Source organism: Narcine bancroftii, chromosome 10 (assembly GCF_036971445.1).
Source record: "Narcine bancroftii isolate sNarBan1 chromosome 10, sNarBan1.hap1, whole genome shotgun sequence".
Taxonomy (NCBI): Eukaryota; Metazoa; Chordata; class Chondrichthyes; order Torpediniformes; family Narcinidae; genus Narcine; species Narcine bancroftii.
The window spans coordinates 92,167,028-92,188,356 of NC_091478.1; the positions used below are offsets into that span (position 1 = coordinate 92,167,028).

General features: G+C 39.7%; 1 long non-coding RNA gene across 1 annotated transcript in view; it reads left to right on the forward strand.

The window, feature by feature from the left end:
- The window catches only part of LOC138744949 (uncharacterized), a 275,183-nt gene that overhangs the window by 51,773 nt on the left and 202,081 nt on the right, over window positions 1–21,329 (forward strand). The window contains exons 2-3 of the long non-coding RNA XR_011345893.1: window positions 5,708–5,793; window positions 16,389–16,481. This is a non-coding gene — a long non-coding RNA (uncharacterized lncRNA). The remainder of the gene's footprint in view (window positions 1–5,707; window positions 5,794–16,388; window positions 16,482–21,329) is intronic.

The following is a 21,329-nucleotide window of genomic DNA, read 5'->3' on the forward strand; positions in this document are numbered from 1 at the left end:
GGGTTGGGGGTGGGGGGGAGTTCTTGAACCTACATGTTTTGGATATCAGGACTTCTTCCTGAAGGTAGCAGTGAAAGAGGTTGTGACCAGGGTAATGTGGGTCTTTTATGATGTTGGCTGCCTTCTTGAGGCAATGCCTCACATCAATGTATTTAATGGATAGGAGGTCTGAATCCTTGATAGGCTTAGGGACGTTCACTACTTTCTGCAGTTTTTTGGTTTCCTGGGGAATCAAATTACCAACCAATATATGTTCCAGAGAACACCTGTAGAAGTTTGATTAAAATATTTAATGCCATTCCGGACTTTCTCAGACTTCTTCATTGGCATGCCCTCTTCTCATTTGCTTTGACATGCTAGCTCCAGGAGAGGTCCTCTGAAGTTAATAATATTCTTCACCGCTGTCCCATCAGTGAAGATGACTTCATGGTCCTGTGGTTCACATTAAGCTCGTTGATATTGAGAGCAAGATTTTGTTTTGACATCACCCCACCATATTCTTGATCTCCATCCTGTATTCTGACTCGTCATTTTCTGTTGTATTGGTAGCAGTGATGGTGTTGTCAGGCAATTTATAGATTGGATTGGTACTGAACTTGGGTAAGCAATCCTGAGTGATTGGGGAATAGAGGAGGGGACTAAGCATGAGGCCTTGAAGGGCCCCTTTGTCAGTGGTCAGCAAGGTAATGTTGCCAACTTGCACTGTGGGACTGCTGACAAGGAAATCAAGGATCAAGTTGCAAAGGTATGAACAGTCTCAGGCCCCTTTGATCATAGGTTTTGATGGTGTTAGTGAACAACATCCTGGTGACTCAATGCAGAATAGAGGGCCAGGAAATGACATCCACTATTGACCTATTATAATGATAGGTGAATTGAAGTGAGTCTCAGGATGGTTATTGAGGCAGATCAGCTTGCCCTTCTTGGCCATTGGTATAATGGATGATCTTTTGAAGCCAGTTCATTCAAGTTTTATTATCATTCAAATGCACGAGTACAACCTGCTGAGAAAGCATTCTCCAGTCCTCAGTGTAAAACATGCAGGCACACAACCAGACGTACAGACAAATAATACATATGCAGGACAAATATTCATTTATACAAGTAAAATTTTGTTTAGTACATATGAGGGTCTTGGATGGTGAGTGTGAGCCGTTCCTTTGGTCGTTCAGCATTCTCACTGCTCGCAGGAAGAATCAGTTTCTCAGCCTGGTGGCATGGGCTCTGATACTCCTGTATCTCTTTCCTGATGGGAGTAACTGAAAGATGCAGTGTGCAGGGTAGTAGGGGTCCTCAATGATTTCGTGGATCCTTTTCAGAGAACTATTCCAATAGATCAGGTCATGTGGGGGGGGGGGGGGGGGAGAGATTCCAGTGATCCTCTCTGCCACTCTTACAGTCTTGTGGATTGACCTCCAATCCTGTTCTCGACAGCAACCCTACCACACTGTGATGCAGCCTGCCAGGATGCTCTTGACACTATGTTGAAGGTTGACATGATGGTGGCCAGCAGCCTTGGCTAATTCGATCTTCCCAAAAAGTGCAGTCGCTGTTGTGCCTTCTTGTCCAAGTGAGGAGACGGGTGTATCTAGGATAGGCCACTTCTTTAATGGACTCCAAGGAACTTGTTAGTCTCTACTTTCTCCACTTTTGAACTATTAATGAATAGTGGAGGGTGGTCCTCCTGAAGTCCACAATCGTCTCCTTTGTCTTGTCCACATTGAGACTCAGGTTATTATTCTCACACCATTTCATGAGATTTTCCACCTGTTCTCTGTAATACGACTGATCGCTTCTGCTGATGAGGCCAACTATTGTGTCATCTGCAGACATGATGACTCTGTTGGAGCTGGACCTGGGCAGACTTGTGTTCTGTGCCTATGGGGAACTTCAGACCATAACAATGAGAATTTGAAAACATCTGAAAAAAACTGCAGCCATTTTGGAGTTAAGAACATGGCCAAGTACATCACCTTGGACAGATTCTTCCCGAGGATTCACCCTCCAGAAGATACTTCTCGTTATCAACCTCAGAATCTGGGAGCAGAGTTACAGGGTGCATCATTGTTTTCGTTTCTTAGCAAATGCAGAAGGCATTGAACTCATACCACAGCTGCCAAGGGTCTTTCTGAGACTCCAGCTTGAGAGGGTGTGACCACTGTAGTCCCACAGGGATTGGAGCTGCAATCTCAGCTGTTCATTATCTATATCAAAATTTTGTATGGCAGAATCCAAGTTTGTAAATGACATAAAGCCAAGTGGCTGTGTGATTTTGGAGGAAGATGCCAAGAGTCTTTGGGGGAGGAGGGCATAGTGAGGCAGTTTAAGTGAAAGGTTGAAGATGTGGCAAATTAATATAATGTGGCAAAAAGTGAGGTCATCCACCTTGATAAAGAAAACGATAGCATGTTTAAATTTGGTCAATGATTAAAACTATTCTCAGAACCTGGGTGTTTTTCTACATATATTGTTTAAAAATTAGTATTTGGATAGAACAAGTAATTAGGATAACTAATGGCAAGAGTATTTGAATTCAAAAATAAATACATGTAATGAATTTATGTAGGACATGAAAATGCACCATTATGTATAAATCTGGTTTCTCTTATTGAGGAAGATTATACATGTCATACAGGTGTGCAGCAAAGTTTCACTGGATTGGCTTGTGGGGTGATGTTCAGTGAGATTAAGCCAAGAATTTAGAAATGTACAAAATTCTTTCATGTCTTTGTCATGAAAATATTTTAAAATTCATTCCTTGTTCTTCTCTGATTCAGCAGTAAGATTCAGTTGCAAACAAAGAAGGCACCATACAGATATTAACTTTTACCATTACACAAAAATTGTGTAAAACTGCTCATCAAATGCTTCACAAAGTACTGACAGAAAATAATCATCAACATTATTGGAACCATCATTTTAGACCATAAGATGCTATTCAGCCCGTCAAGTCTGCTCTGCCATTCCATGATGAACTGATCCATTCTCACACTGAGCCCTACTGCCCATAACTTTTGATGCCATGGCTAATGAAGAACCTTCTTCATTATAACTAACTGTACTCACTTCCATTCAACATTTGGCACACTACCAATCTCTTCAACTTTGAAGAGTGATGCAAAATACTCATTAAATTTCTCTGCCATCTCTTTGTCTCCCATTATTATTTCTCTGGGGTCATTTTCTATTGGTCTTGTATCTACTCTCACTTCTAATTTACTCTTTATATACTGGAAGTGGCTTTTGTATGCTGTTCGATATTATTTACTCGCCTACTTTCATACTTCATCTTTTCCTTTCTGATTAGTTTTTTGTTGCGTTCTGCAAGTTTTTAAAAACTTCCCAATTCTCTGTCTTTCCATTAATTTTTGCTTCCTGAATCCCCTCTCTTTTCCTTTCATGATGGCTTTGACTTGCCTTGTCAGCCACAGTTGTGACTTTTCCATTCGAATATTTCCTCCTTTTGATTTGAATCTGCATTGCACCTTTTTCATTTTCACAGGAACTCAATCCAATGCTGCTCTGTCAACCTCCATACTAGGCCCCCTTCCAATCTACTTTGGCCAGTTCCTCTCTCCTGCCACTCTAGTTCTGTTTAGTCCACTGAAATAGGGACGTATCTCATTTTAACTCTCCTTGTTAAATTTCAAATTGAACTCTATGATTTTATGATCTCTGCTCCCTGAGGTTTCCTTTACCCTAAGCTCTCTAATAACCTCTGGTGTATTACACAGGACCCAATACAGTACCGCCAATCCCTTAGTAGACTCATCAACAAGCTGCTCTAAAAGGCCATCTTATAGGATTTCAACAAATTCTCTCTCTTGAGATCCATTCCCAACCTGATTTTTTTTCCAATATACTTCTATGTTAAAATCCCACATGACTACCATAACATTGCTCTCCTGACGCACCTTTTCTATTTGCTGTTGTAATTTGTTGTCCACATCCTAGCTACTGTTTGGAGGTCTGTATATAACTGTCAACAGTGTCCTTTTACCTTTGCCATTTCTTAATTCAACCCACAATGATTCTATATCTTCTGATCCTACTTGTTCTCAGTGAAGAGTAGAGAAGATATGAATGCCTATTGAGGAAGCAATGTTGGACTTGCCTCCAAAAAAAATCTCTACCTTTGGGCTTTGCCACAAGTTGCAAAGCTAAATGGTCCAACAACCAACCGAAAAGACCAACACCTAACAGTCTTGCCACATCCATTGAGTATAATGATATTCAATTAAACAGCTAAACCAAAGGAGATTTCAAGAACATCCTTTTCATTGACAATGGCATTGCTAAAGAGGAAGTCTAAAGTACCTAGAGTTATCGTCCTTTTAGATTGCTAAGTAAATAATCCATCCCACCTCCCTCCTAATGTTCATGCAGGCACAAAAGCCAATCTTTAGTCAGATTAAATTCCTTCATGCGATATTACAACAGGACAGAGAAGATGATCGCACCAAATTCTGTCTGCATTGAAGATCCCAATAGAGTTGCACTGCACCATTTCACTCCCACAGAGAGCTTAACAAACTATTGCATTGTAATCAGATATCGACAGATTGATGGAAGGTGCAGTAAATTCTGTCAAGTGACACTTGCTCAATAATAATCTATCCTCTGACCAGTTTGTGGTTCATTCAAACTAATTCGCCTCAGACCAAAAGTTCCGGCCTCATAGATTCCCTTATTACAGCAGGATGATTCCCAATATCCCTCTGGCATCACTGCTGCAGCTGTTCATCCCAGCAGATTGGCCCACCAGTGCCAACGAGACCAACATCTGCAGAAACCAAGACCTGCAAGTGGACGAGGCATATTCAAAAAATGTGTGGAACAACACTTAAATAATTTAAAGATGAAGACTAAACAGAATTGAAAACAATATTAATTTTATGCAAGTTAAGAATACTAATGTTAAAGTAAATGTAAAGATTGGTGATCGCATTGAAGTGATTGCGAGCTATTAGCTCAACATAGGACCAGATTATGCAATTTTAAAATATGGACAAATGTGAAAGTTTGACATTCATGAAAATAAATATGAATATCTCAGGAACCAATGTACAATAAATTACATAAATAGAGATGACCTGCTATCACAATGTAGAAGAAAATGTCAGCAATATTTTGATTGATTTCTTGGTCTGACTGTGGCAAAATAATTCATTTTTGTGAAAGACAGATGCACTAATCAGAACATAAAACAACTGAAAATTCAACTGTGGTCCTTTGACTATTAAAGGTTTACACTCAGAGTTTATTCTCAAAAACATCAGGTCACAGATTGGGCTTTTTTTTTCACTAGCAACTAATGGTGATTAAGCAAAATGTGTGGTGTGTGTGTGTGTGATATCTATCTACTTATTTCTCTCTCTCTCTCTCTCTCTCATGTTTCAATCCTGAAGTTGCCTTGTCTAGAACATTAAAGAATTATCTCTTGTTGACCATGTTAACTACCCATATTATTGTCAATGGGATGGTATGATTGTGCTATGAAAGCCTTAAAATTATAACCCACACAAGATTACAGTTAATCCATGAATGACAATTGTCAGATTTTTGCAATGAAGCCATTAACTCTTTAAGATAACTGTCTTGAATTTATAAAATTACTTTTAGAGATTATGGTTAGCTTGCCATTCTATGCATGGGAAAACACTGTGTCCATATTTTCATAATAAATTTTGCCATCTCTATTTCTCAGATTTTGCTTAACGAAACATTTATGGGAGTACATCCCATGTAAATTGAGCGATGATGGATTTACCAGAAGTTTAAGGCTATGTTCAGGTACTTCAGTATTGGTTTCCTTCATATGTTTTGGTCAACTGTTGCCAGCCTTCATACTTTTAGAGCTGCAATGTTAGATTGCCCACTCTAAACATATTACACTGCCACTGTGGAGTCAGTTTACATGGAATGGTTTTCCTCACTCTCGATGACAAGCTATTTTGGATTTTCTTTAATATTTTCATAATCTAATTTAGTTAAAATGATGTAAGAGAAGTTCAAGGTGCTTGCTGATAATCATCATTCAGTGGAACAGTGTTCATGACCCTTGAAGCACTGCTGTGAATGTTTTTATGTGTGAGAATTTTCTTTTTTCAGCCATTAATTTTCCTTTGTTAAATTGTTGTCAGATGCAGGCATCATATTTTTGTAGGATCAGATGAAAATTTATGAAAAGGAAACAATTCAGGCCATTATATTTGTTTCAGTTGAAAATTTAACTCTGCAGGCCAATCTCATATCTCATTCATAATCCTGCAGTTCATTGCTTTTCCATCTTGGACCTAAGTTCTGCTTAAATGAGATGATGATTTCTCCTTGTATGACACTTTCAAGCAAAGAATTGCAGAAATTAAAAATAAATAAATTCTAAAACACTTTGCAGATCAGGCATGGAAAGAGAAACTAAATTAACTTGCAGGTTAAATATCTTTCATATGAACTGGAAAAGTGAGGTAAAAATTGATACGTTTCAGAGAGGGTGGGGATGGAATCGGTAAGTTTAAAAAAAAACCCCTTCTTCACTGGCATCCCAGTTAATTAGCTCCGCATTGTCCAGGGATAGGAAACCCTTTGTTCCATTTCCGGGATAGGAAACCCTTTGTTCTATTTCCACTGGGCCACCCTTAACTGGGATACTAGTTGCTTTTCCACTGAACACACTCATCCCTGGGAATTGGGGTGGAAACGGGTGACTTTCTGCTGTCCCATTTCCACCAATTTTGTCAGCAAATGCCAGGGTTATGAGTAGGGGTAGAGGTGGTTAATCCCTGGTGAAATAAAATGATATCATTTGACACCAGCGTTCAGACAATGTTCCTTTTTCACTGGACCCTGTCCCAATTAATTCCTGGTACAGGGTGCCAGTGGAAAAGAGGCTATATAGAAAAGGTCTGATAGGTTGAGGCCAGGGCTGCACAGTTGAACACAATGTTAATGGAGTTATCTTAATAATCAATTGATTAGAATGTTAAAGGGAGAAAATAAAGAAAGGGGTGTTTAAAATTGTGAAGTATAAACAAGAGCTGGTTCTGAAATTTGAAACCAAATGAGAAAGTTGGAGATGCCCTGTGGATCGAGAAAGTGTTACAGATGGGTAACCTTGTAGCAGAACTCGCCAGAATATAAACAGAAAAAGTGATTTAACTACACAGGTTAAATGCTGGTTTCAGCAATAGCTAAACCTACATCTTAGAGTTTTACTGTGAGCATTTTTCTTCCCCTCTAATTGCTCTTAATAATCTATTAACTCGTTGAATTTTAAATATTGGGATCAACCAAGCAGCTCTTATCCTGCCCTATTCTGAGAATTACTTTATTTTGTTTATGCTTTCTCCATTCAGTGTAATTAATTGATTTTTTTCCTTGTTTTGATTTAAAAAAAAGAGTTCTAGTCCCTTTCAGCCTAATAGACTAAATACGCCAGAGATTGTCTGATCTTGGAAGCTAAGCATGTATGTAACATTCTAAATGTAGTATTATGTGACAGTAATGGAATCTTTTCACCCTTTTCTTACATTTTCTCCCTTCTCAGTTATGTATTTTTTGCATCCTTCCAAATTTAGTTTATGCTCCTGGCTTTTAACTACCTGCAAAAAGGAGTGGTCTTCGTATTCACTATAAATCAGTCCCACATAAGTTTGTACCTGAATTAATTCTCTTCTCCACTTTTGTTCAAAACAAGCAACCTGAGTCTTTCCGAATGAGTACAATTTTGTAGGCCTGGAAACATCTCTGTAAATCTTCTTGTCCTCCTTTCCCATGCAATCACTTTAAAAAATTGTTTTTAATTGTTAAAATATGTTTTGTGGGGATGTATTCAATTCCCAATAATGTATAGACAGATAATATCTGGCTTTCAGTATTACTCAAATCTATGCATAACTGTTCAGTCTCATTGAGAGTGGTTTGTTTCTTGCTAATGTATTAATGAGGGGAGCACTTGTCCACAATGTTGATGCTTTTTAATTTGGTTGTTGGCTACCTAGTAACCATGTGTTATTATACTTTAAGCAATGCACTTCCTGAAACTTTCCTTGCACTCTATATCCATTGTGTGCTAAAATATTATGTTCTTTGCCAAATGTCTGTTGATTTTGTTTGGAGGAACCAGATTCATTTTTATAACAGGATAATATGTACAAAAACAGAGTGAATTTTGTTTTCAAGCAATGACGATGAATTATGATTTTGGGATTACTTAATCTCAGATAAAAATCAGGCAGGATAAAGAGACAATGTCAAGATTATAATTATGTGCAAACAGTTTGAAATATGGAACTCCAGTATCATAAAATTTAATGAAGAATATTAAGAGGCTCTTTAATTGGATTGGTAACAACAATTTTGATATTCTTTTTGTTACTAAGTGCAAAATTTTATCAGCAAATATTAACCCATTGTTATAAATCATTTTCTAGCTTGCTTTGTTACGGAGTCCAGAGGACCCCAAAATCCAGCAGCAATTGATATGCACTACAACACAGGGTTATTTAAACAAAAGTAGTTTTTAATTTGAACAAGAAAACAGAATTAAACTTTAACTTATTATTTAACCTACTTACTTTACCTACTTAATCTCCCCTCTAATACTAAGCGCAGGTGTGTGTAATGTATATTTAAGATTAGAAAAGTTCTTTGGATCACAGTCCAATCTCACTGGTTGCAGGCAATTCTTGTACTGTGCACAGACGTTAGCATTAACAAAGTTCACCAGGCTTTGGTGTTTAACAGGCAAATGGTTACCACTCAGGAGGGTTCTTGCTGGTTTTCGGAGAGTGATTACTTTTCCAGGACATCCACAATTGATTCCTTCTCAATCAGTCTTGCTGACGAAACTTGTCCTCTTCAGGGTTCTCCAGATAATCCTCTTTTTTTCAGGTCACCTTTCAGACCATCTCTCTTCTCCTTTGACCAGGCAGCCTTCCAAAGTTTGCCAGCTTGTCCCTCTGGAACTGATTTCTGTGTCTCTCCTCCTTGTTTCACTCCCTCCCTCTCTGAGAACAAAACTGTTCTGACCCTGCCTGCAAAAATCAAATGCTCTCCCAGGCCAGCTGTATTCTGCAACTTCGTTGCTCTTTCTGCAATAAGCACTCTGCAAAAGTCCTGAAAATGTTCTGTGTTTTAAAATGTATGTGTGCAAGCTGCTCTAGCAATTCCTCCCAAGTCAGCTCAAAATACTCTCACAGCTTTATGTTGATGACATTATTATGCTGGCATTTCAACAGCATTGAAGAAATTATTTGAATATGTTATCCATTATCACAAATTAAACTACAATAGTTCTGTAGGAGCAGCTTGGGAGATGAATGTTGGAATTTTGATTTATAATATATATAAACAGATGAAGTGTGGCTGAAATTGATATCTGTGTCTGGATGGCTACATTTGCGCCAAAATGTTTTCTTGCGGTAGTTAAATAGGTACTTGTAAAAAAAAAGTAGAAAACAAATTGAATTAAATTAAGAAGCAATAAATATTCACATTAATCCAAATGCAAAAAAGGATTTGCAAATATGCAGTCCTTTTGTGTTGTCAGAGTTGTCTGTGGGCAGAAGACACAAGTAAATAAACTGTGTAGCGAGATTGTGAGGAAGGACACCCGGACAATGAGGCAAAAGTGCAAGCATAATATTAAGGATTTAACTTGGGATACTTTGGAAACAAAACTGAAAAGGGTGAGGAATATAACATTGAAGATCTTGTATTTCAATGATTACAGCGAAGATCAACATGTAATAGCACAACTGGAGGTTGGCAGGTATGACATTGTGGTCATAGCTGAAAGAAGAACACAGGCAGGAACTAAATATTTGTGGAAACACAGTGTATCAGAAGGTCAGGAAGTAGGCAAAGGGGGTAGTCTGGTTTTGCTGGTTAAAAATGGATTTAAATATTTGGAGAGAGGAGACATTGGATCAGAAGATATTTTAAAAGCATACAGAAGACAACCAAGGTCATTAGGAAGAGGAATATGAACTTTAAAAGGAAACTAGCAGATAATATCAAAAAGGTACTAAAAGCTTTTTAAGGTATATTACGATTGAAAAAAGAGGCGAGAGTAAATATAAGACAGATAGAAAATGATGCTTGAGAAATTGTAATGGGAGATGAGGAGATGGCAGAGGAGCTGAATGAGGATTTTGCATTAGTCTTCATTGTGCAAGTCTTTAACAGTATGCTTGACTTTCATGGGTCTCAGGGAAGAGAGGTGAATGCAGTCATGATCACCAGAGAGAAGTTAGACCAGATGGAATGCACTCTCGGGTTCTGAAAGAAGAGAGAGAGAGAGAGAGAGAGAGAGAGACACAGCAAGAAAGGAAATCATAGACCTGTTAGCCTAATATCGGGGGTTGGGAAGTTATTAGAGTTGATTGTCAAGGATAAGGTTACAGTGTTCCTGGAGGTGCATGGGGGAAAAAATAGGCCAAAGTCAGCATTGTTTCCTTAAGGGAAAATCTTGCCTGACAAACCTACTGCTATTTTTAAGGAAGCCATAAGCAGGTTAGACAAAGGAGATGCAGTGGATGTTGTATATTTGGATTTTCAAAAGGCCTTTGACAAGGTGCTGCACATGAAGCTACATAACATGATGACAGCCCATGGAATAGCAGGAAATGTACTAGAATGAGTGGAAAATTGGCTCGTCATTTCCATTTATTTTGCCAACAAATGTGGTGACATCAACGAATATATAGATTGCATCTGAGCTGAACTTGGTTGTCCGTCATGGTGTGCAGGGGACTAAGCACACAGTCCTGAGCTAGCCCTATGTTGATGGTGTGAAGAGGAGGTGCACTGATTGGGGCTCTCTTGATGAGGAAATCCAAGATCCAGTGGCCGAAAAGCAAATCGAGTCCTAGCTCTCCGAGTTTGATTATAAGTTTTGCTGATGTGATGGTGTTGATTCCGAGCTGTAGTCAACAAACAGCAGCCTGATTCAGGTTCTCTTGTGGTCCAAGTGATTTCTGTATTACAAAGAATAGTCAGTGTAGCATAGATAAAAGCTCCCACTCAACTGGAGGGAGAACTAATACACTTTTATTATCTTACAACACAGGTAGGGTTCATGAACAGGCTTCAGAGGGGTTCAGTGTTTCATGTGAAAGTCCTGTTTTGAGATTATCATTCACCTTTGTATAAGTAACCTGTTGGCCTTAGAATATGTATTATATGTGTATGTGTGGGCACTGTGGACTGGAGAAACACTGTTTCATCTGATTGTATATGTGGAGTCAGATGATAATAAATTTGAACCAAAAGAGGACATGAGATGGAACTGGCAGGTAGAATAAAGGAAAATCCCAAATGATTCTATATGTATATTAGTGCAAAAGGGTAGTTAGGGAGAGAATTGGTCCCATTAAAGATCATCATTACAAGTCTTTGGAGCCACAGGAGACTTTAAATGAATATTTGTCATCAATTTTTATTGTGAAGAAAATTACAGAAGCCAAGGAATGGTTTCAGATGTATTTTCAGGGTACATATATGACATCACATACAACCCTGAGATTCTTTTTTTCCTATAGGTGAGGCAGAATTACCACTCATTGGTTATGAAAAAATAAACTCTATGTACACATTAACAAATAAAGAAATGTAAGCAAACTGCAATACAGAGAGAAAAAAATCAATAGAATGTGAAAGTAAGTGTCCTTAAACAAGCCCCTGATTGAGTTTGTTGTTGAGGAGTCTGATGGTGGAGGGGACCTGGTAGTGCGAGTCTTGTGGCACCTCGACCTCTTTCCTGATGGCAGCAGTGAGAACAGAGCATGAGCTGGGAGGTATGGATTCTTGATGATTGCTGCTATTCCCTGACGATGGCAGCATTTCTTGTAGATGTACTCAATAGTGGAGAGGGTTGTACCTGTGATGTCCTAGATTGTGGTCACTTCCTTTTGCATGGCTTTACGCTCAGGGATATTGGCGTCCTCATACCAAACCATGATGCAGCCGATCAGCACACTTTCCACCACACATCTGTATAATTTGCCAGGGTTTCTGATGTCATGCCAAACCTCTGCAAGCTCCTGAGGAAGTAGAGGGGCTGATGTGCTTTATTCACAATGCCATTAGTGTGTTGGGTCCAGGAAAGATCCTCCAAGATAATGACTCCCAAGAACTTGAATTTGCTCACCTTCTCCACCTCTGACCCCCCCCCCCTCCATTGATCACTGGATCATACACCTTTCCTAAAGTCAACAATCAACTCCTTGGTTTTGGTGACATTGTGCTACAACCCACTACTGTGTACTGTCCGCAAATTTGGAGACGGTGTTAGTGTCGTGCTGAGCCACACAGTCATAGTTGTATAGTGAGTAAAGCAGAAGGCTAAGAACGCAGATGGATATTGTGAAGGAGATGTTCTTTCCAATTCCCACTGATAATGTGTTGTCCTTGAATCTAATGGTGTGTGATGTGTCATACACACAGACACATTTTCTTCCTGATGGTAGTAGGCTGAAGAGCATATAGTTGGGGTGGGATGAGTCTTTTAATATGTTGGCTGCTTTTCCAGTCCAACAGCAAGTGTTGATGGAGAGAGTGAGGGGGGGGGGGTGGTGGGGGAAGGAGGTGGTGGTTTGTGTTCTGGTCTCAGTTGGTTTCATAATTCTGCAGTCTCTGGCAATCTTGGGTGGAGCAGTTTCTGTACCATGCAGTGACACATCCTAATAGGATTCTTTCATTTGTGTTTCTGTAGAGGTTGTCGAATGACACAAATGATGCGTCAAATTTCTTTAGTCATCTGAGGAAGTAGAAGCATGATGTGCTTTCTTGACCAATGTTAATGGTGAACAGCTGTCACCTGACTAAAAGAATGAGCGAAAGGATAGTTATTTTTTAATAATGTGGAGATGTTCTATGGTTCAAAAAGGGGAGGAAAAATTGATACCTATCCTGCAGTGAGTTGGTCAATGAAGTTAAATGGAAGAGAAAATGGATGAAGTACCTTGAACTCGAGAGGAAACAAAATGAGCAAAATCATAATTATCCAAGAAAGACCAAAAAAAGTAAATTGTTTAAACCATGGTGTGAAATAAGAGTTTTAAATCTGAAAGCAGGCTCAGTGGAATCTGATCTCTTTCTCAGGAGAGGGGAAAAAATTGGGTGCAAAGTGTTTCATCCTGATAGTTTTCATTCATCCATTGTCTTTGCTGAAGACCTTGACACCATTCGTCACTTTAAGATTGGATGTGGTGTGTTCAAAGATGATGGTCAAGCCAACTCTGGCATGAAATGTCCTGGCACATGTTGGGCAGACATGTGTAGGCCCTGCAGATGTTGCATTGATGTCTCTAGATGTGCACAGCTTACGCTTGTATTGTGTTTCAGCAGTGCACCTGCTTCGTATGGATAAGGCCGTACCAGGTAGGGCAGTTTTGTGCCAACAATTTCTCAGGTGGTCATGATAATGTCAACTGACTTCAGGGAGGTCTTTAGTGTATCTTTGTATCGTTTCTTCTGCTGTCCATGCGAGCGCCTGCCAGTAGAAAATTCCCCTAAAAAGGAGCTGCTTGGGTATGTGCTCATCCTCCATCCATGACCTGCCACTGGGTCTGTGCTTTCATTGGCAATGTGCAGACTGATGGTAGACTTGCTCTGGAGAGAACTTCAGTGTCTAGTAATTTGTCTTGCCATCTGATGCCTAATATTCTGCGAAGACGAGTCATGTGAAAATGGTTGAGCTGTCTTGCGTGCCTTCGATACGCAGTCCATGTTTCACGGGCATAAAGGAGGGTAGAGAGTACCACGGCTCTGTAGACTTTCAGTTTTTTGCTGGTATGGTTACTCGACATTCCCATACAGTGGAACACAGACTTCCAAAAACAGAACTTGCTTTTGGTATTCTGCAGTTAACTTCTGTATCAATAGTGAGTGATCGGGAGAGGGCGCTGGGAAGGTAAATGAACTGGTCCCACTGCCTTTCGTTTCTGCCCTTTGTGATTTTTGGGTTTGATTTATGGAGGTGCATGAGAAGCAGGCTGGAGCATGACTTCAGTCTTTTTAATGTTGATGGTGAGTCCAAAGTTGACACAAGCTAGAAAGAGTTAGCAGATCAACAGTCCATCCATCATCTTCCTTTCAGCAGCTTGCACCCGATCCTGAAAGTATTATCACGTATCTGCCATGATGGGGAATTTGGGAGCTAAACCATAAAGTCTGGTTACTAATATGGTTAAAGCTAGTTGTCTGCTCTCTTGAACAGAAAGACCGCAAGCTGTTCCCCAAGTATTGCTGACTGTTTCCAGCTCTGATCTTTTGTTTCAATTTACTGCATCTTTCTCTTTTAAACTAATAAGACTGGTAATTTTGCAAAGATACATTATCTTCCCAATGGGTGATGTAAAATTTTGGCATAAATGGAAGGTGTATCTAGCTTAATTTCAATGAATACCAGTAAATTAAGGAAAGTTGGCCTTCATGCCTGTTTTAGTCTGCCTTTCTGCTTGCTTACCCCAGAGGGTAGACCTTGAATTCCACAGACTTGCATGCTACTGCCATTACTGGACTTTAGTGAAAGACTTTATTCATTGCCCAAAGCTTTCACTTCTTGAATTACCACACCCCATGCTTATGCTTGCAAGCACTTCTGTTTCTCTTTCATTACCAGGATTCCCTGAGTGAGCAACTCAGTAATTCGGGGGCCATTTCAGTGATTGAAGCCCACAACATTCTGTAGACAGTGTTTCCAGTGGGACATGTGTTCCCCTCGCAGTCTTCTTTCATAGTTAAACAATTATCCCTTGTGTTTGCTTTAGCATATTTCCAGATCATTTTTAAAAATGAAGTATATTTGAACTAAAAATCATTTCTTAGTGTGCATTAACTGTGTTTATACTTTTCTTTTGCTTGGAATTCTTTTTTTAGAAGTTTATGATTTACTCTGGCTTCCGGAAGGTTTGGAATGTGTTCAGTCAGTTCGTTCTTAACGTACTAGGCACCTGGGAGGAGACAGCACTATTGTACGTCAGACTCAGCACCTCTAAAGCAATAGAATAAATGATCTTTGTACTTGAGTGTATTGGGAAATAGCTAAAGTGTTAATCTATTCCTTTGCAATAGATTGGTTGTGGTCCTTAGACAACCTCACTTTCCTTTTAATCTTGCACAAAGTAGTGAGTAAACATCAGAGAGTTGCTAAATAAGTGGTGGAGCACATATTTACCTTTTTTTATTAAGGCATCTGTTTGCCTCAGGAAGAGAATGCAACTGAAAAGTCAAAAAAATCATGTGTTTGCAATCTATGTGAATATATGAACAACACCAAAGGAACTTGGACATTTCAGTCACATTGTTTTGGTTGTTAAGTACGCTTTCATCTTAAAATCTCCTCTCCTCCACCCCCCCCCCCCTCTCTACCACCAATAAAATCTGCCTGCAGCTAAAAATGTTGTATTTCATATGTGAAGGATTATTGTTGAGACTCAGATTATTTACCTGCAAATATGGATGGAGCATTATTTGGTATGTTGTTATTTAGCATAAAGGACCTTGAAGGGCGGGGGTGGGGGTGGGGTGAATTGATTAATCAGCATCTTCCACAATAAAGAAACACTTAGATTTGTACTTGATACTATGTAAAAATTATCCTTCTATGCTGCAGGTTTTGCATGTAATCATGAGTTTAACAATAAATGAATGAAGGTAACTGTAGATATGACTTTTACCAAGAAGCATTCTGAAGCTGATTACAGATGGTCCGTATTTTTCTTTTTTTTTGCTTTTCAACAGACATTTGGAAAAGTTATTCCAATAAACATTATTATTATTTGAAGTGAGTGATATATGTGAGCCAAACTCGAAGCTTAGCGGCATATTTTCAAGAGCTCTGGAATAATGACTGAGATGGTCCAAAATGACTTTCTGGCTACTTCACTGCATGACTATTCACATTTACTTAGAAGCAATTTTGACAGATTGCTACTTATTGCATATGTAATAATGTCATTTTAGAGAGGGACAGAACTGGCATGAATAAAATAATCAAAAGCATTGAGAGTGGTGCTGAAGTATCAGCAAACCTGATGTTTTACCTTATTCAATCAAATACTAGTTACTAGGACCTTGTCATTTTATAACTTAATCACAGATTTAACATACTGTGATTTTATTTTTTTTAAATTTAAAATCTTCCCTGGAGAGTTGATTCAGGCTGCACTGTCGGTACTTAGCAAGAATGTACATTTACCATGGGCAGCAAGTCTTTTCTCAGTTTGTTGCCAAAATTTGGCCTGGATTTGTGGCAGATAAATCAGGTTGTCTTTGCTTGGCTTCCACTTCCATGCAAAATCCTGTGCTACTGGCTGCAGAGACTGGGGGCGTGAGCTTCATTCTTGTGGTTGTGGTCACTAATGTAGACTTCTTTTTCACAGACTGCTGAAAGGCTGTGGAGAGCAGGAGTCCTGCGAGTTCATACATTCCCCAAGCAAAAATGCATCTCTCCCATCCAGCCGACCGACTGTGAGGTAAGTCGGTGTATTGCTGTTTTCAGTTTTCAACTACTGATCACACTGAACAGGAAATATCTTAAAACTGCTACGGCATGGTCTATAAATCCTGTGAGTTTGTTCGGCTGTAAACAGTTAGCTAAGCTTGGCAATCGTTTCTGCTTTTGGGGGAAGAAATGAAAATCACTTAATGGAAAAGGTTTGAAATATTTCTGGTTTTTGCATTGTGATGTCATGCTGTATTATGGTAACTTTGTGCCACTGTTATTAGTATCAGCTGTATCCTTCCTGCAGGTTTATCTGAGCGGTTGTTTGTACTTTTCTGTTAAAATGTGAACCACGGAAGATTTTATTTAGCTATTGTTCTGTTAGGTTTCAACATGACTGCTAATATATTTTTAAAAATAGATCAGTGGGTTCATTGCAATAAAGAACCTTCCATGCATTTCCTTTCATCTCCTGGCCAAAATGGATTTGAATTCAAGTATTAAACTGCCGATTGGTCAGGCACTTCTAATGAAACTTGTGTTCCATCGAGCACATTAAAATGGAGTGATTATTGACTTTCCAGAAAGTAAACAATTACAGTACTCCACTTTTTAAAAAAAAGTCTGGTAAATTTAATGATGATACTACCATGCATCTTTGTGAGGTTTTTCAGTTGGTTGTTTTTCCAGACTCTTTTGTGTAGTCTTCCAAAGGCGCTATTTGCCTTGGCGAGTCTGTTGTCTATCTCATTGTCGATCCTTGCATCTGATGAAATGGTGCAGCCGAGATAGGTAAACTGGTTGACCGTTTTGAGTTTTGTGTGCCCGATGGAGATGTGGGGGGGCTGGTAGTCATGGTGGGGAGCTGGCTGATGGAGGACCTCAGTTTTCTACAGGCTGACTTCCAGGCCAAACATTTTGGCAGTTTCCGCAAAGCAGGACGTCAAGCGCTGAAGAGCTGGCTCTGAATGGGCAACTAAAGCGGCATCGTCTGCAAAGAGTAGTTCACGCACAAGTTTCTCTTGTGTCTTGGTGTGAGCTTGCAGGCGCCTCAGATTGAAGAGACTGCCATCCGTGCGGTACCGGATGTAAACAGCGTCTTCATTGTTGGGGTCTTTCATGGCTTGGTTCAGCATCATGCTGAAGAAGATTGAAAAGAGGGTTGGTGCGAGAACACAGCCTTGCTTCACGCCATTGTTAATGGAGAAGGGTTCAGAGAGCTCATTGCTGTATCTGACCCGACCTTGTTGGTTTTCGTGCAGTTGGATAATCATGTTGAGGAATTTTGGGGGACATCCGATGCGCTCTAGTATTTGCCAAAGCCTTTTTTTTGCGTATACAGAGCCGTTGTCATACCCACACTCCTGTTCGGCTCCGAATCATGGGTCCTCTACCGGCACCACCTACGGCTCCTAGAACGCTTCCACCAGCGTTGTCTCCGCTCCATCCTCAACATCCATTGGAGCGCTTACATCCCTAACGTCGAAGTACTCGAGATGGCAGAGGTCGACAGCATCGAGTCCACGCTGCTGAACATCCAGCTGCGCTGGATGGGTCACGTCTCCAGAATGGAGGACCATCGCCTTCCCAAGATCGTGTTATATGGCGAGCTCTCCACTGGCCACCGTGACAGAGGTGCACCAAAGAAAAGGTACAAGGACTGCCTAAAGAAATCTCTTGGTGCCTGCCACATTGACCACCGCCAGTGGGCTGATAACGCCTCAAACCGTGCATCTTGGCGCCTCACAGTTTGGCGGGCAGCAACCTCCTTTGAAGAAGACCACAGAGCCCACCTCACTGACAAAAGGCAAAGGAGGAAAAACCCAACACCCAACCCCAACCAACCAATTTTCCCCTGCAACCACTGCAATCGTGTCTGCCTGTCCCGCATCGGACTTGTCAGCCACAAACGAGCCTGCAGCTGACGTGGACTTTTTTACCCCCTCCATAAATCTTCGTCCGCGAAGCCAAGCCAAAGAAAAAAAAACTACCATGCATTAATTAGGCTTTTTCTTGTATTTTGGTTATTCAAAAGAAAGAAAATATATTTTCTGAAATATATATGATAATTTTATTCTTAATCTAGCCCATTGAGATGGTTTTTCAGTTCCTTTTTTAAAAGTAAACGTTGTATTCCTCTCTGGTTGTCTTTGGATTGTGACCATGTGCATTGAGCTGCTTCTGACACTTTACTGGCAAATAGCTCCGTGAATTTTGTTGAGTGAATAGCAGCGTGTATTTAAGTTGAACTTATTAGAGTGCTTCCATTTAACTTCCCAAGACTTGACAATGGGTTCATTTGGTTAAATAACCTTGATTTAAACAGACTTTTATATATGGTTCCGGCTTTGCAGATGGAGGAAGTGCCAGATATGGCAGGTCAGAATTTTAATGCCAAAGTATTAACTGAATAAGTTTTGGAATGTAGACTGCACCTGGAGCTATCATGGTACCTCTTTCAAAATCAAAATGTCTAATTAAGTGAACTCTGAATCTGTCATGTGTAATTATTGTCTCCTTAGTACCCTTCATTTTCCACTGAATTCTACATTAATAAAGCACTAACATTTGTGATTATTCTTAAAACTGTTTCTATGGAATACATAGATTCATCCTTACAAACAAAGAGAATTAAAAGATCAAATTTAGTTTTCTTTTAATGACATTGTTGAAGAAGATATGGTGATGTGTAGTAGTCAGATTAAAAACAAAGTTCCTCTCAAGCATGTTACAATTGTGACTGTTAGAAATGTGCATGTTTACTCAATTGAGATTTTTTAAAAATTACAGCTATAGTTTTTTTTTTAAAAAAAAAGTACTATTCCTGATGAAGAGTCTGAGTTCAAATTACATCCATTTGGAATCGCCTTCAGAGAATGATTAGTAAGTAATTCAATGAGCATGAAGAAGTTACATTTATCCCAGTGCAGTGGCCAGCACATTAACTGTATTAGCTTTCCTACAGGCCTTAGTTTGAAGAGAAGATGTTGTGCAAAATAAATTAACTTGGGTGTCTTGCACTCCAGATTGTTTGATGTTCGAGTAAAATGATGAATGTAAAGGCATTTATTTGGGAATTCACAAAATTCCTGATGAATTGAATGAAACACATTCTCAGAACAAAAGACTGTACCAAAACTTGTTCTAAACATAGTTACAAGCTCCATCCTCACAAATGTCATGAACAAATGCAATTCTGTCACAATTGAATGCACACAGTTCAGAATCAGAATTTATTGGCATGAACAAGTCATGAAATTTGTTGTTTTGCAACAGCATCTCAGTGTAACTATTCATATAGATCACGTTGCAAAAATAAATAAAAAAATAGTGCATAAAAAGTCAAAATAAGGCTGTGTCTTTGGTTCATCTATCATTCAGGAATCTGATGGCAACAGGGAAAAAGCTGTCCTTGTGTCACTGAGTACTCGTCTTTAGGCTGCTGTATCTTTTGCCCGATGGTAGTAAAGTGAAGAGGGAATGGCCTGGGTGGTGGGGGTCCTTGAGGATAGAGGCTGCTTTCTTAAGACACCGCCTCTCGTCAATGTCCTTGATGGAGAGAAGTCTGGTGCCCACTGGCCAAGTTAACAACCCTCTGGAGTTTTAACATTTAAACACAAACTTAGCCAAGAGACCACTAAAGAGCTTGTTACTGCAGAGAAATCAGTGTTCAAGTTAAGTGTCCAGCCAGCAATGGGGGCATGACTTCCATCATTTCCAATTGGATGTGACGAGGGTGACTATCGGATCATAGGGATCTAATAATGCAAAGCAGCAGCTGCTAATCTCAAAGAAAGTCATGTATACACTGAGTTTGCTCTGAATCCTATATCTATAGTGCCAATTGGCTGCACTATTTGCCTTGGCCTGTCCAATGCTAAGCACAATCTGCTGGAAGAACTCAGCAGGAGGAACAGCATCATTGAGAGAAAAAGAATGGTCAAAGTTTTGGGGTGAAACAAAGTTTTGTTCATCAAGATTGAGAGTGTTGGGGGGAGTCACGTGATGGAGTAGTGGCCAGTAGGGGAATACCAGCCCTCTCCAGAAAAGGAGAAATAAAGTGAAGAAAATACAAAGTTCAATAAACACAAAACATAACAAATAAAAGATAAAGTTGTAGAGAAAAGAAAGAAAATGGCATCCAAGAAGTAAAAAGTAAAAACAGCAGAGGAAAAAAAAAAAAGAAAATACGCCAGAAGAGAAGGGAGAAGGCCTTACCTGCATGAAGAAACAGGGAGCCATTGTGGAGAAGAGAGCCCGTTCTCCTAGGTTGGTGACGACCCCGCAGAGTTGCGACCCCCCCCCCCCCAACCGCTGGACTGCAAAAATGGCTCTCTGAGCCAAACAAAAGTGCGCAGTGCGCTTACTAAGGAGAAGGAGAACACCGATGGGAGAGGGGCTCAGCTGAGGAGCAGGCAAACAGAACATGACCAGCTGTGAGATGCCCGACACCAGGGCTCTCAGCTGGAAGAAGAGGAAAGTGACAGGAAAGGGAGTGAAAGGAAAGAAGAACAGCAGCAAGTGGCCCAACAGATGAGTAGCCCAGAAGAAGAGGACCAACAGCAAGAAGCCAAGCAAGAAGAAGCCCAGCAAAGTGAGATAGACAACTCATCAAGAAACTCAGAAGAGAAGTGGAAGAGAAGAAGAAGACACAAACACAGGTGCAGACACAGAAGAAGAGGAAGAAGAAGACCAAGATCTAAGTTTTTTTTCAAGAACAAATGAGAGCATTAAAAGAATGGTTGAGATTAGAATTTAGTGAAATGAAAATAAAAATGAAAAATACAGAAGAAAAACTGAATAGAATAGAGCTGGTCATGACAGAAATAGCGAAAAGATTAGAAAATGGAAGAATGAGAAACGGCTGTAGAAATGGAAG